This window comes from Petaurus breviceps, unplaced genomic scaffold, assembly GCF_028583685.1.
Source record: "Petaurus breviceps papuanus isolate PSGF00001 unplaced genomic scaffold, PetGlider_PUasm1.0 185, whole genome shotgun sequence".
NCBI lineage: Eukaryota > Metazoa > Chordata > Mammalia > Diprotodontia > Petauridae > Petaurus > Petaurus breviceps.
The window spans coordinates 15730233-15745428 of record NW_027185797.1 but is presented as its reverse complement, the minus strand read 5'-3'; the positions used below and the strand labels follow the sequence as shown (position 1 = coordinate 15745428).

General features: G+C 43.0%; 1 protein-coding gene and 1 long non-coding RNA gene across 7 annotated transcripts in view; one reads left to right on the top strand and one right to left on the bottom strand.

Annotated features, from left to right (window-relative positions):
- RPL15 (ribosomal protein L15) overlaps positions 1-15196 on the bottom strand; it is a 431201-nt gene that overhangs the window by 97599 nt on the left and 318406 nt on the right. The gene's annotated exons all lie outside the window — the stretch shown is intronic.
- Positions 14073-15196, top strand: part of LOC138161689 (uncharacterized) — a 185685-nt gene continuing 184561 nt past the window's right edge. For 3 of the 5 annotated variants that reach the window (XR_011168436.1, XR_011168439.1, XR_011168438.1), the window contains exon 1: positions 14075-14196. This is a non-coding gene — a long non-coding RNA (uncharacterized lncRNA). Of the gene's footprint in view, positions 14197-15196 lie in introns of all 5 variants that reach the window. The other 2 variants (XR_011168435.1, XR_011168437.1) reach the window with 2 other exon arrangements.

Sequence of the window (15196 nt, the reverse complement as noted above, 5' to 3'; positions counted from 1 at the left end):
GGTTTTTCAAAGCCCGAGGGGGAAGGGGGGGGTCCTGGACAACGGCTTCCCAGAATACAGATCAAATCACAGAACACTTTTCAAAGTGAGCCCCCAAAACAAAGCTACACATCAGGGCTTATATAGCCTTCTCCTGGCTCAGAGAATGTAACAACCTTATTGACTCACTGGCCAATCAAGAAGTATCTACTGAAAAACAAGCCTCCCACCCCAGGCTCCAGGTGCACTTTAGCCTAGGGGCAGGAAAGATCTTCCAAATCTGCATTCCCATTTCATCTCCCCCATTATCCAAATAATCGCCAAATCCTATCAATTTGATTCTAAGCCTCACTTATGTCCCCTTTTCTCCACTCAATTCTAGACCCTCCTGCCTCTTCCTTGGGTTATTATAATTCTCTAGCCAATTATCAGCCTCCTTACTGCTCACCCTGTTTTCCCACCTCTTCTTACCCAATCAGTCCTCTACACAGCTGCCAAACTGATAGCCCTAAACCCAGCTTAGACTATTCCAGTTCCCTGTGTCATAATCTCCAGTAGCTCCCTGCCCCCTCTAGGATAAAACACAAAATCCTCAGCCTGGTCTTCAAAGCCCTCCACCATGGGATTCCTAGGACCCTTTAGAGTTAGGCTGGGCATTGTTCCCTTCCACTCTCTGGTCTGCCGGCAGTTCACCATCTCCTATCTCCGAGCATTTGCACTGGTGGTTCCCGTATCTGGAATTCAATTCAATTCAACAACCAATTATTAAGCTCCTACTATGGGCAAGGCCTGTGCTGGGGGCTGGGGATGCAAGGATAGAAACACAAGATTTCCTGCCTTCAAGGAACACATGTAAGGAGAAGTGAGAAAAGTAGGCCCCAGGCTTCATGCTCACCTACTCAATCCAGCCAGGATGCAGGAAGACCAGCTTTGGGGCTGTTCTGGTGAAGTCCTCAACTCTCTTCTCTAATAAAGCTGGGGCTTAGGGTCCAGGGGGGAACTAGCCCTGCTTCCATGAAGGAAGGAAACGTAAATTAAGTTAACAAAGCCCCCAACCAAACATTGCTTGAGTTGTGTTGACTTCCTTCAAGGCCCTACTGGGAGGGAGCTACTTTCTCTAACTTTTCCCATCTAGAAATCTTCTACCTCTTCATCTCACAGCATTTAATCCTGTTCTTACTTGTGCTGTTACTGGTGTGTGATAAAGTACATTTCTCTTTTCACTAGATTGTAAGCTACTTGGGTCCTGAGACCATGTAATCATTTTTCTCTTTTTTCTTTGCCTTTTCCATTGACCTGAGCTGAAAAGGTAGGAGAGCGTGGAGTAACTTGGGACACGCACTTCTTGCCGCTCAGAACTCTGTGTTATGGACTCCTTGAAGATAAGGAGGTCACACCAATTATCAGACGTGTGTCAATGCTGCAGTGAAGTGATCTGGGCTTGCCTTACTCACAGTTATTGGCACAGGAACTGGGTGAACCAGGCAGGCTTCAAGCTAGGCAGGTCACCCCAGAGTTCCTGAGGTTACTGTGGTCTAGGACTTAATCTAGAATGGACTTCTGGGAAGAAATGAAGATGATGGCCAGAGAAAAGCTTCAATGTGGGGCTGACAGGAGGTGGTTAGGACAGGTCTGCCCTGTACTCATGGGACATGGAACAGAGCGATGGCCAAGAGATGATTAGGACTGGAGCTAAAGACAAGCTACCAAGCAAGACAGGAAGGAAGGAGGGAAACAAATATTTATTTATTTTTTTTAAGCAATCAGGGTTAAGTAACTTGCTCAAGGTTACACGGCCAGTTATTTCTGGGTGTGGTGCTGAGTGCCTGAGCCCGGGATTCGATCTCCAGGTTGTCCCAACACTGGAGCCGGTCCTCTTACTCGCTGAGCCACCTGGCCACCCCTAAGCAATTGGGGTTAAGTAACTTGCTCAAGGTTACATGGCCAGGTGTTTCTGGGTGGGTGCTAAGTGTCTGAGCCAGGATTCGATCTCCAGGTCTTCTCAACACTGGAGCCGGTGCTCTTACTTGCTGTGCTACCTGGCCGCCCCGAAACAAATATTTATTAAGTAACTACTGTGTGCTGAGCACTTTACAAACATCTCATTTGATCCTCACAACAACCCTGGGAGGTAGGTGCTATCATGATCCCCATGTGGGATCATATGGGAAAGGGGAACCCAGGAGGGATTTGAACTGTCTTGAAGGAAGTCAGAAAGCTAGCAGGTAAAGATGAGGAGAGAGACTGTTCCAGGCAGGAAGGATAGCCAATGACAAGGCCTAGAATCATGAGATGGAGTGTCATGTAAGACTGGAAGCAAACACACAAGTTTTAGCTGAACCATAAGGGAGACTGTGGGCCTTAGTCTCCTGATCTGCACACTCATGTGGCCATGAACACAGGCCTATGTTCTTTGCTTCTTGGTCTTTTCTCCTTCTGAAAGAAGGAATATTGCATGCGCCTATAGCACTGTGAGCCTTGAAAGATCTGAAGAATGAGCCATGACAAGTCCAATGACAGAAACCCAGACAAGAGTTAACTCCTAAACTGAGGCAGAACCCTAAGGAGTGAGGAGGGAAAGCCAAGTCCAGTGATAGCCCAGGTCTACACTTATCCTGTGGTTATCAACAGGTAGGAATTAATTTGGTGGGGGAAGATGCTTTGCAGAAATGACTTTAGGATTGAACCCACTCTCCACGGGTGACTGAAATAGCGTGAAGGAAAGCGTATCACTAGATACCGGGGGCAAATGTTTATATTTCTCGTCTTGAATATCTTCTCAGTAAATGTCCCTTTGGAAAAAAGCAATTGATATTGACTGGTTGGGTGATAGAGGGATTCTAATAACTGGTGATTAAGGTATTGGAGAGAACATGCTGGAATGTATGGCTTGCGCTGATAGCATTAGAGAAGAAATTCCCAGCCCCCTGGGTATTCCTAGAATCCTGAGGAAATGTAGCCTTGTTTGGAATTAGGGTTGGACTTGACCCGGTGAGAGTAGGAGTTGAGAGAAGAGTCTCACAGCCTACCAAGGTTACCGGTATGTTGAGTTTGAGATATCTAGGGGACTTCCAATTCCACATATCTAAGGAGCAGCTGATGATGTGAGGCTGGACCTCAGCAGAGAGATTAAGGCTGGATACGTAGGTCTGGGGAACATCTGCAGAGAGATGATGGTTAAACCTACAGGAGCTGATGAAGTCATCCACCAAGTGAGATAGAGAGAGCAGGGATTCTCAGCTTTTTGGGTATATGTTGAAAATTTTGACAGTCTGATGAAGCCTACATACCCTTTCTTAGAATAATATTTTTAAAATAAAAAAAATACATGGGGTTAATAGGAAAACAATTAAAATATTTGTAGAAAATAGAAAGTAGGGGTGGCTAGGTGGTGCAGTAAATAGAGCACTGATCCAGGAGTCAGGAGGACCTGAGTTGAGTTCAAATCTGGCCTCAGACTCTTACCATAATACGTACTAAGTGTGACCTTGGGCAAGTCACTTAGTCCCAATTGCCCTGCCTTCCCCCCTCCAAAAAAAAAAGCAAAAAGCAAAAGAAAATAGAAAGTATGTGATCATATTTGAGCTAGTGGGAAGTCTGTTTACTACAGTAATCTTGGAGAGTATAAAGTCAAGATAGATAGCTATCTATAACACTTCTAAGGTTATTTGAAAACATGTATGATATTTATTGGTGACAAAGCCCCAAGTACTGCTAACATTACTGTGTCTACCTTCATAATTGAAGAGAATGCTGAATTTCTGTTAGAGCTAATAAAGATGTAAGCTTTTCCCATACAAGTTCACAGGCCCTATGAACTTTATCAAGGGGTTCTTGGATCCCAGGTTAAGAACTGCTGGAATAGGATGTGAAGAGAAGAGGTCCAGGAGAGTGTTAGGATACATCCACAGTTGATATGCGTCTCCTAGATTAAAGATCCATTAAAGGAGACTGAGAAGGAATGGTCAGATAGGGTAGAAGGAGAATCAGGAGAGATCAATGTCATGAAAACAGAGAGAGGAGAGAATGTCCAGGACAATGACTGATAGTGTTAAAGGCTGCAGATAGGTTAAGAAGTACAAGAATTGAGAAAAGCCATTAGAATTGCCAATTAGGAGATCATTGGTCATTTTGGACAGGATTGGTGTCTACTGTACACCTGAAGAGATATCATTTTAAAAGAAGCTGGAAACTCTCATCTTAGCTTCATTTCTTGGTTGATAATCCTCTTTGGCACAGCCTCCTAGTCATGAGGACATGGAAAACAATCAAGATTCACTGGTTTAGTATGTCCCTCAGCATGGGGAATGAGCATGTATTTTCTCCATGGAGCCAAAGATCACATGCCCAGACTCTATGGGGAGACCCCCAGGAGTCAGGCAGGGAGCTCTGGTTGTGGACATTTCCAGGCATTTTAGGCACTTATGTAGCACAAAGACTGGAGGCTCAGCAGAATCCCCAGGGCCTGGTGACCTTCACCAGTCCCTGGCCTTTACCTAGCCATTACAGTCCATCTTGGTTTAGTTCTTGGGAAGCCTGATTTCTCAGTGAGGGAAGGAGATTTTCCCATCTCATATTTATTGGCTCATTCTTTCTCTCCCACTGCCAGCCTCCATCCTACCATCCTGGAGAAACAGATACAATATAAAGTCTAAGGCATTTACCAGAAAGGTTGAAAGTAAAAAGGTAGCCAGTGCATACACATGAATCAGGTTCATGAAACAAGTAATTTATTCCCACACAGAAAAGGGAATGCCTTGTATGCAGTACAGAATGGTTAGAACAGAATTTAGTAGCTTATGGATAATTACTGTTGTAGTTGACTTGAAGCTATTAGATAAGCCTCATCACAGCATAGCATGTTAATTAACCATTTCACATTTCAGATCAGCACTGGACTTTTTTTGTTGTTTTTTTTTTTGCTTTTTGGAGGGGGGAAGGCCAGGCAATTGGGGTTAAGTGACTTGCCCAAGGTCACACAGAGCACTGGACATTTTCTAAGCACATAAGCACTCTTTTATCATTGTTATTGTTTTTATTCTGAACTTAAACACCAAATAAAATTGGCTAGTTCCTTGTATATATTAGAACAGAAAAAAAGAATTGTACATTAAACCATAGATCTCTATTATGTACAGCTTCTTTTTCTGTAAAACTATATAAGTTCCAGAAACACCTGGCCGTGTAACCTTGAGCAAGTTACTTAACCCCAATTGCTTTAAAAAAAAAACAAACCACTATATAAGTTCAACCTGTATCTTTCAAAGCTGTCCTGCTTGTCTGTGCTTTTTTCTGGTCTTTTTTACATTCTCCACATTAAAAAAAAAGTCTCAATACCTCATTCTCTTTTTCTTTTGCTACCCTATTCTTACTCCTCCCATTCCACCCCCCTACTTGAAAAAAAATCTCTTGCAATAAATATGCATAGTCAAGAAAAACAAATTCCCACATTGGCTTACACAACCAATTTTGATTTTCTTTCTGATGGTCTCTCTGCTAGATGTAGGTTATCTGCCTAAAACAGGTACGTCTTGTTGCTGGGAGATTTGGACAGTGCAATTTTTCTCAGAATTTTTGATGCTGACAAGTTCATTGCTGAAGGAAGGAAACCCATAAGAAAGGTAAAGGGAGCCAGGAGTCCTGGTACAAGCCCAGCTAGGAGAGTCCCTTGTTCAATCCAGGGAGCAGCAGGGAGCATTACTATTCTGGATATGTATAATACCTATAATAATTTGAGGCAGATTTTCAATTTTGATTCAGTTTCTTTCTTTACCCAAAACCTGCTGTAATTCAAGAGAGAGCATAATATAGGGGATACAATCTGGACTTGGAATTAAAAAGACCTGGGATCAGATTTCACCTCTGACATCTGACTGCGTGATTATGGCCAAATTCTAAGTTTTGTCATCTGTAAGTTGAGGGAGTTGGACTGGATGACCTCTTAGATTTCTTTCATCTCTAAATCTGGTCCTGTTAAGTCATATCTGAGCCTGTTTCCACATCTGTATGAGCGGGATAACAACACTATTTCTGAAACTTCAGCTTCTCACAATAGGTTCAAAATTGGTTAATATATGAATGATGCTTTCCAACCTTTAAAGCGCTCTGTAAAGTAGGCAGTTATTATTACTTCAGAACCCTGGGGAGGTTCACACTGACATGACTATTGAAATGTAAATGCTTCTTTCTTGTTCAGTTTTTGAATTTAAGTTTTAGAAAATAATTATGTTGAATCTCATCAGAGTATGTGCTGAAATGATAGATTAATAATGACACTTCCTTTAGAAACTTGAGAATGTCTTATATTAGCCAATCAGTTATAATGGCTCCTCTGGACCCATTATGACTCCTTAGTGCTCATTTTTGTTATTAGAACAGTGAGTGGGAAGATGGGCATAACTGCTCCTGTCTCAGGAAATTATTTACCACACCTATATGGTGTGTATAGAAGAAGTACAGTCACTGATTTCACAAGTTACAGGACACCATGGTCAGAGACTAGAGTAGAGCAGCCAATTCACGACCTCTGCATTCTCTTTGGAAGCTATTTTGAAAACTGAGGCAGTGTGGGGTCATGCAAAAGCTACTGACTGTGGAGTCAGGAGACCTAAATTCTAGTCTTAGCAAGTTCCAGATGAATCAACAGGGCAACTAAAAGCCCTTAGACAGTATGAAGATAGACCTAGGGTCTGGAAGAAGGGTAGATGATCATTCTATAACACTCTGCCCTGGTCAGACTGCAACTGGAGTACTGTGGTCAGTTCAAGGTAACACCACATTTTGGGGAGGATGTTGCCAGGTGGAGGACAATGGTCAGGATAGCCAACATAGTACCTAGCACATAGTATGCTCTTTATAAATGCTTGCTGATTGATTAGTTGAAGGAACAAAAGACTGAGGGGGGGGGTGATATTTGTCTTTAAGAATATGAAGGGATGCATATGGAAGAGGGATTAGATTTGTCCTGCTTGGCTCCAAAGGGCAAAACCATTATGAGTTGTAGAAGTTATAGAGGGCTATATTTGAGCTTGATCTAAGGAAGAACACTAGCTATGATGCCTGAGAAGGTAGTGTGGGTGGGTATGTCCTTATTGGAAACCTTCAAGTGAAGGTTGAATGATCTCTTGTTGGGATTGTTGTTAAAGGAATTCCATTGACAACATTCTCTGGTCTGAAGGGCTGATTTGGATTGGACAGCTCCCGAAGGTTCTTCCCACTGAGATGTTGGAATTCTTTTTGACACATAAGTTCTAGGGGTCTCAGCTTCCACGTGTCAAAAAGGAGTACTGGGTGATTGCTGAGGTCCCTCTCAACTTTAATATTCCATGTCTATGATGTCCATAATACAGCTGGTGATGTGAGTATTATCTTTCATCTAAAGATACCAAAGCACTTCATTCACTTCAATTCAAGTTTATGCCTGTAATATATCAGGGAGGCAGACACTATAGTTTTTCTTCACATTATTGAGGAACTATGACAAGGTGTGGATTGTGTCAAACCTTGAAACAATGTATAACCTCCTAAATAAGATCCATAATCACTCCCCCCAAAAAGTTCAGCCTAATAATCCACACAGGAAATACCAAGTGAATGGAGAATGTCTGTTGTCTAGATCAGTGGTATCAATAGAATTGTATCTCTGCCCCCACATATTGACTAGAACACCACAGATTAACATTGTCTATGTTGTATTGTATTTTACTGACTTTTTATTATACATTTCCCAATTACATTTTAATCTGGTTTGTGCTTCACTTGGGACTTTTGTGTGGTATATGCCAAGGTAAGAACTGCTATAAATATTTCTGTATCTATGGGTTCTTTCTCTCTTTCTTTGATCTCTTTGGGGATATAGACCTGGTACTGGCATCACTAAATTGAAGGATATGCATAGTTAAACAGTTTTTTGGGCACGGTCTCTGATTGCTTTCCAGAATGACTGGACCAGTTTATAGCTCCACCAACAATGTATCAGTGTATCTGTTTCCCCACAGCCCCTCCAGCATTTGTCATTTTTCTTTTTGTCAATTTTGTCAACCTGTTGCTTGTGAGATGGAACAACAGAGTTGTTTTAATTTGTATTTGTCTAATTAGTGGTGGTGGTGGTGGTGGTGGTGGTGGTGGTGGTGTGTGTGTGTGTGTGTGTGTGTGTGTGTGTGTGTGTGTGTGTGTTTATAATATGGCTATTTATAGCTTGGATTTTTTTCTCTGAAAACTGCCTGTTCTTATCCTGTCACCATTTATCAGTTGGGGAATGGCTTTTATTCTTAAAAATTTGAATCAGTTCATAGGGGGATATTTGGATGAACAAATGAATAAGAAAAAAATTCACAACATATATTACAATGCATTGGGCCATAAATTGAATTGAAGACGAAAAATGGGTGCCTTTGGGAAAATTTATAATGTTTTTATTGAGCCCAAGATTCTCTTTGGAGCCTTGGGGGGAGTATTCACAGCATCCATCTGTGAGGTCACAGATCCACCAAGGCTTCAGAGGATCAGTCAGGAAACCAAATTCTGTATAAAAAATTAAAATCAATGGAACTAGTAGTAATAAATCTTGGGTTTGAGGCTATCCTCCCTGGGCAAGAAGTCAAGCAGCTACCTCTAGTTCACCTCTTTGTTCTTTCCTGTATTTTTTTTAGCACTGTGATAGTATTTCCTAGTTTCAAAATAGGGCGCTTTAGAGTTATTTGAGTTTGGATTTTTTTTAATATTTTACATATGTTCATATGGAGATAATCTGTGTTTGTTTGTTTTGTCATTATTGAAGTTCTGTCCCTCAACACAAATCACAACTAATCTATAACTAGGTATATACATCCTAGAGAGGGGCCTGTAAGTCATCTGCTAGGCAATACAGTGAATAAATCACTGAATCTGGAGTCAGGAAGACCCGAGTTCAAATCTGGCCTCAGACTTTTATTAACTGTGTGACTCTGGACAAGTTACTTAACCTCTGTTTGCCTCAGTTTCCTCATGTGTAAAATAGGGATAATAATATCACCTCCCTTCTAGGGTTGTTTTGAGGATCAAATGAAATATTTGTAAAAAGTCCTCAGCACAATGCCCGGCAGATAGTAGGTTCTATATAAATGTCAGCTATTAGCTATTATTATTTTCTGTCCAACTTCACATGACTATTGAGTGTCAGGGGTGGAGTTAAAATCCAGATCTTCTCAAGTATAAGCCCAACATTCTATACATTACTAAACCCACAGAATTTTAGAATGTGAAAGGGGTCTCTGCTGACAGGTAGCCCAACTTATTACACCCTCCCACCCCCCAATTCCCCCTGCCAGAAACCTGACAAGTGGTCACTTGGTCTTAGCTTGAAGACCTCCAGTGACCTTTGGAGGCAGCTCACAGTGCTTTTTGGACAGCTCTAATTGGGCCGAGCTTTCGCTGCGTCCAGCTCAAATCTGCCTTTTTATAAATTCCACTCATTGCTTCAGCATCTGCCCTCTGGTGCCAAACTGAAAAAGCCCGATCCCTCTTCTGCAGGCCAACTCTTAGAGTCTTTAAAATGAACTGTCATGTCCCTCCCTGTTCTTCTTCTTTAGGCTAAACAACCCAGTACTTTCAAGTGACCTGCATTTGGCATGGACCAATGACCTTCACCACCCTAGCTACCCTCTTCTGGAAGCCCTCCCAACTTATCAATGTCCTTTCTAACATTGGGTGCCCAGAACTCAACACAGTGCTCCAAATGGAGTCTGCCGGGGGCACAAGACAGTGCAACAGTCACTTCTGTATCCCTGCACCCTATAGGTCTGTCTTAATGCAGACCTAGACCACATTTGATTTTTGGCCACTAGCCCTCACTGCTTGCTGACTCACAAGGAGCTAGCCAGCAGGACACTAACCCACTGACATCTTTTCCAGATGAGCTGCTCTCTGGACAGACTTTGCCATACCCCCTCTCACTGACATACCAGTGCTTATTCCCCTCATCTGTGATAGCCATCAATAGTGGCACATTTTCAGGGACTCTTAAAATCTTTTCCAACACTTGAAAGAAATACCCAATCTTAGAACTCAAAATAAGTAAGATGGGAAGAGGGATTCGTTGCTCACCGAATTTCCCTTTCTTCCAATTTCCCCAAAAACCTTAACAAGGAAACACTTTTGAGTCTGCATATTTAGAGATAAGTATAATCACATAGAAGTATGTGTGTATGTGTGTGTTTTTTCATGATAAAAAAGAATTCCTAAATTCAGACGCCGCTCAAATGATGTTCCAAAATTTCCTAGTTGCTAATTCTTGGCAGTTTAAGAAAGAAGCCTGCAAGGTGGAAAAATCCGAACTGGAAAATTGGCCAATTTCGAGGAATTCATTGGTAAGAATTCCCTGAGGCCTAACATATGTAGGCTCGGGAGCTGTTACATATTTCTGGGATTTCCACTTGCTCCAAAAGATGTCAGGTGCCTGAAATTTTCACCATAATTTGATTAGGCACACTCATTCAGTTTATGCTCCTGTGTCCAGAAGGTCCAGAGCAGAATTAGAAAGTCATTTTAGACTTTCAGAGCTGGAAGGGGCTGCAGTAGTCATTTAGGTGAGTTTTCATTTGATTCTTCTGCAGAATTCTATTGCTTCACATGACATGAATAAGGATAATTGGAGAAAATTTTGTTCTCTAATATTCCCCTCTTTGTTCTGCACATATATAAATACTGATTATGTATAACACTGTGCAGGGCAGTTGGGTGGTGTAGTGGTTAGAGTGCTGGATCTGGAGTCAGGAAGACTCATTTTCATGAGTTCAAATCCAGCCTCCGACACTTCCTAGCTGTGTGACCCTGGGCAAGTCACTTCACTCTGTTTGCCTCAGTTTCCTCATCTGTAAAATGAGCTGGAGAAGGAAATGGCAACCCACTGTGGTATCTCTGCCAAGAAAACCCCAGATGGGGTCAGGAAGAGTTGGACAGAACTGAACAAAAGTAGCAATCTTTAGTATGAAAGTGAGCTTAATTTCCTCAATTTCATTTTACGGCTTTCCTACTTGCCTCTTTATTCCTCTATGATTCATAAACCCAGGACATTTGGACCAGCATTTATGTTTTTCTTCCTTTCTTTTTTTTTAATAATGGACATTTTTTTGCTTTTTTTTGGAGGGGGGAAGGTAAGGTGATTGGGGTTAAGTGACTTGCCCAAGGTCACACAGCTAGTTTTGTGTTATGTATCTGAGGCCGGATTTGAATTCAGGTCCTCCTGATTCCAGGGCTGGTGCTCTATTCACTGTGCCACCTAGCCGCCCCTCATTTATGTTTTCCTTATCAATATATTCTAAGTTTCAAAGTGTTCTGTGGGCAAATTAGTTTGGGAAACTCTGATCTAGTCTAAAGCTCTCATTTTACAGATAAGGAAACTGAGGCTCAGAGAGGTTGAAAGATTTGCCTGAAGTCACCTGGTTTGTTCCAGAGCAGAGTGTAGAAATCAGGTTTTTTAGTTTCTGGTCTCTTTCTACTATATTGTGTGTCCAGTTGACATGCAGGAGGGCCTGTTTGGGAGGCCCTGAAAATTGAAAGGCAGCAGGGCGTAGTACAAGAATATCAAAGTCCAGTAGAGATGGGGGACACTAAACCCTATGTAAGGATCCCAGCAGGTCGTATATTACCTTATAAAATCACTTGTCAATATACTTTTTTTATTACTATATCAACACATTAAAATCAGCTTGTTGAGGGGCCCCTGTTGACAAACTATATTTTAATATGGCTCAGGCCTCAGAGTGTCGTGGGCTGTATTCGAACCACAGGCTCCATGTTTGACACAGGACATAGGATGTTTCTGACTTGGAGTCAGGAGAGGCCTGGGTTCATGTCCTATATCCACCTGTTTCTTCATGGGCAAGTCATTTCATCCCTAGGACCCTCAGGTTCCCCATCTCATCTATAAAGTGGGATAATGTTAACTGCTATATAACTGTCAACTCTGGTTATTTTATGTCCATACTAAGGTATATTAGAGTTAAATTAGTTTATCAGATTTAATTAGCTGCCATTCACCATTTAGGGGGATCCTGGGGAAATGGGACTAAGATTTGGAGGTGTAGGGGGGTCAGGAAAGGTCAGACAGATGGAGACCAGGGAGCAAAGGAATCAGTGGGACTATCTCATTGTGGGTCCTTGGGCAGCTACCAGTAGAATGGGAGCTTCTTGGGGCCAGAGACTGTCTCATTTTTGTTTTTCTCAGTGACTAGCACAGTGTCTAGAGAATGTGGAAAATGATTAAGAAACCTTTATTCAATGAATGAATGGAGGGCAGCTTGGACACCCTGGGTGTGTGGGCACTGGGAGGGGCAGGGAGGATGCCAGAGGCAGCCTGCCAACTTCCCACTTTTTCTTGGAGCTGGCCTTGAGAGCGGGCTCCCCGTTTTCCCCAGGCCAGAATGTCTGTGCCAGACCTTTCCCATCTGTTCCCTTATCCATGATGGGAATCTCTTCTGATTAATGAGAAGATTCCTGTGGTGAGAACTGTGGGTAGGTGTAGAGGCGAAAACTCTGGCTGGAATGGAAACCCAAAGCTGAGTGGGGTTGCTCCTTTGTCTGCTGGCCCAGAATCACCCGGAAAGGCAAGTGCAGAGGACTGACGGCCATGACTCATCTCTCTGACAGGAGATGGCAGGACAGATGATAGACAAGCCAAACCAGAAGGTATGAAGAGAAAAGATGAAAAGATCCCTTTAACTTCCTAAACTAGAAGGCTGTCTGACTCTTGGATGATGCTTCAGCTTGTGGAAGGTGGGACACCTCCCTTTGGAGGCAACTCTTCCAATCTACCATATGCAGTGACCCAGGAAAGGACTGTGTAAAAAACACATGGGGCTGCTTTAGGAGGGATTTATGAAGGTGATTTGTGCGACAGGTTCAAGGAAATGATCTGGGTTTCATGTAGGAGGCTGGAGATGGACAGCAACAGAAAGTGAGAATATGAAATGGAATGAACCAATAGATCTGGCCCCGACACAGCCTATAGCTATGTGATCCAGTGACGGGCAGAAGGGAGGGAAGGAGAGCTTCAGGGCTGCATCTCAGGCTGGATCCTGGCTGGCTATCAGTCATCTTTCTGAGTCCCAGTGTCTTCGGCCCAAAGATAATGGAACAGCCTGGAAGATCTCTGATCCTAGGTTCCTTCCTTCTCTCAGTCTGTACTCCTAAGGGCAGGGGTTGGCTCGTTTCACTTCTGTATTTAATTTTACCAGCATTTATTCAACTCTTACTGCTGTGCCACCCACCCTCTGATCAAGAGGGGATGTATCTAGATGCAGAAGGAGACACACATTTCTGGATGTGGCCAGGTTCGGAATTTGTCGTGCTTCCCTCTGCATATTTGTTGCAAGGAATTTGTTTTTCTTTTTTCTTATTTTCAATAGATGGAGAGATGGGCAAGAGAGAAAAGAAATGATTGTTCATTAAAAAAAAACAAATGAAAACTTAAGAAGGGAATGGTTTAACTTTGCAGTTCCAATGCATCTCACAACACCTTGCACCTAGTAGGTGTGTAATAAACACACATTAGATTTGTTGAAACTTAGAGGGACCAGTCAGTGAAACCCCATGAGCACCCCTCTTCCCTTCTCACGGAATCCATGACTCTGTAGGTTTAGGGAATAGGCTCCATGAATGCATAACTAGGTCTTACACACTTAGAAGTTTCCTGGGGCAGCAAGAATTTGCTTAGGGTCATATAACCGGTATGTGTCGGAGGTAGGACTTGAATACAGATCTTTTTGACTGGGAGGGCCAGCCCTCTTTCCTCTCCACCATGTTGTTGCTTCCTGACACCTTTGGAATTTTCTTGGCAAAGATACTAGAGTGGTTTGCTGTTTCCTTCTTTAGTTCATTTTATAATAAGGAAAGTGAGGCAAATGGGGTTAAGTGACTTGCCCAAGGTCCCACAGCTAGTAAGTGTCTAGGTCAAATTTGAACTCAGTTCTTTCTGACTCCAGAGACAGCATTCTATCCATAGTATCACCCAGTTGCCTATGCTGATTCTCAAACTTTAATTCTCTTTAAATTCCTAGCTTTCTAAGTGAGTCATTCCTCTTATCTCACTGACTCTCCCTCACTTGGATTCTTCCCAGCAGGTGATTCTTTGGGTGAGACCCCTGACTAATATACCAGAGGTGGTGGCTGGAAGAACCTGTTGGGTTTCCCTGGAATACGTCATGTCTTAGCGGAAGGAATGGCATCCTTTCATACCTGGTAAGGCTGACCTCCTTGGGAGATCTGCACCTGCCCACACCAACCCCCAGGACAAGGTGGGATGATAAGCTCAGGTTGTCTGGTTCCTTAACTCCCCAGCAGTGTGGAAGCGGAGGGTTACCTTTAAAAAGAAAGGTGTCCTATTTCCCTGAGAATGATCTGGCTAGGCTTTCTGTGACAAGATTCAGCTGGGACAAAGCTGCCCCCAAGGTATCAGCATGTCCCTTTTGGGACCAGCAGTCCAACTGTTGGGACTTTCTGCTCAGGTGCCATACGAAGGGCAAAACATCAGCTTGGGGATGTCAGAGCCTGGGCAAGTTAGCCCCTGAGACAAAAAGATTGATTCTCCTGGTGTGTCTTAAGGAGGCTGTGAGACCCTGAGAAAACAAGGCTCATGTCGCTTGGCCCTATCCCTGCCCTCATGCCAGCTTTTGTGCTGGTGAAATTAGTTTTCATGAAGGTCATAGACTGTACGCACGCATGTACATGAACATGTATGTAGTACATCAACATGCATGTGGTTTACACTAGAAGTAGAATGTAAACTCCTAAAGGGCAGGCAACATTTGTTTTTGTCTTCGTAGCCCCATTGATTAGCACCTTGGTTTACATAGTGATTGTCTAGTAAATAGATTATGTGAGCATCTTCTCAGTGGGGACCACATCTCCCAGAAACCCATGCAGGGTTACTCAGTATGGAGATGGCACTAGGTCTTTGCTCCAGAGTGAGCCTAGAACAAGAACTTTAAAAGTCTGGTGGGTGACAGTCAGACTAGAGAGGAGAAGGTATGAATGCTGACAATAGGTGGGGGAGAGGGACAGGAACAGGGACAGAATGAGAGAGAGAGATTGGAGAAAAGAGGGGAGAGGGGAAAGAGGGGGAGAAAGATGGAAAGGGAGAGAGGAGAGAAAGAGAGACAGAGAGAGGGAGAGAGATGGAGAGGAGAGAGGGAAAAGAGGGGGGAGAGAGATGGAAAGGGAGAGAGAAGGAGAGAAAGAG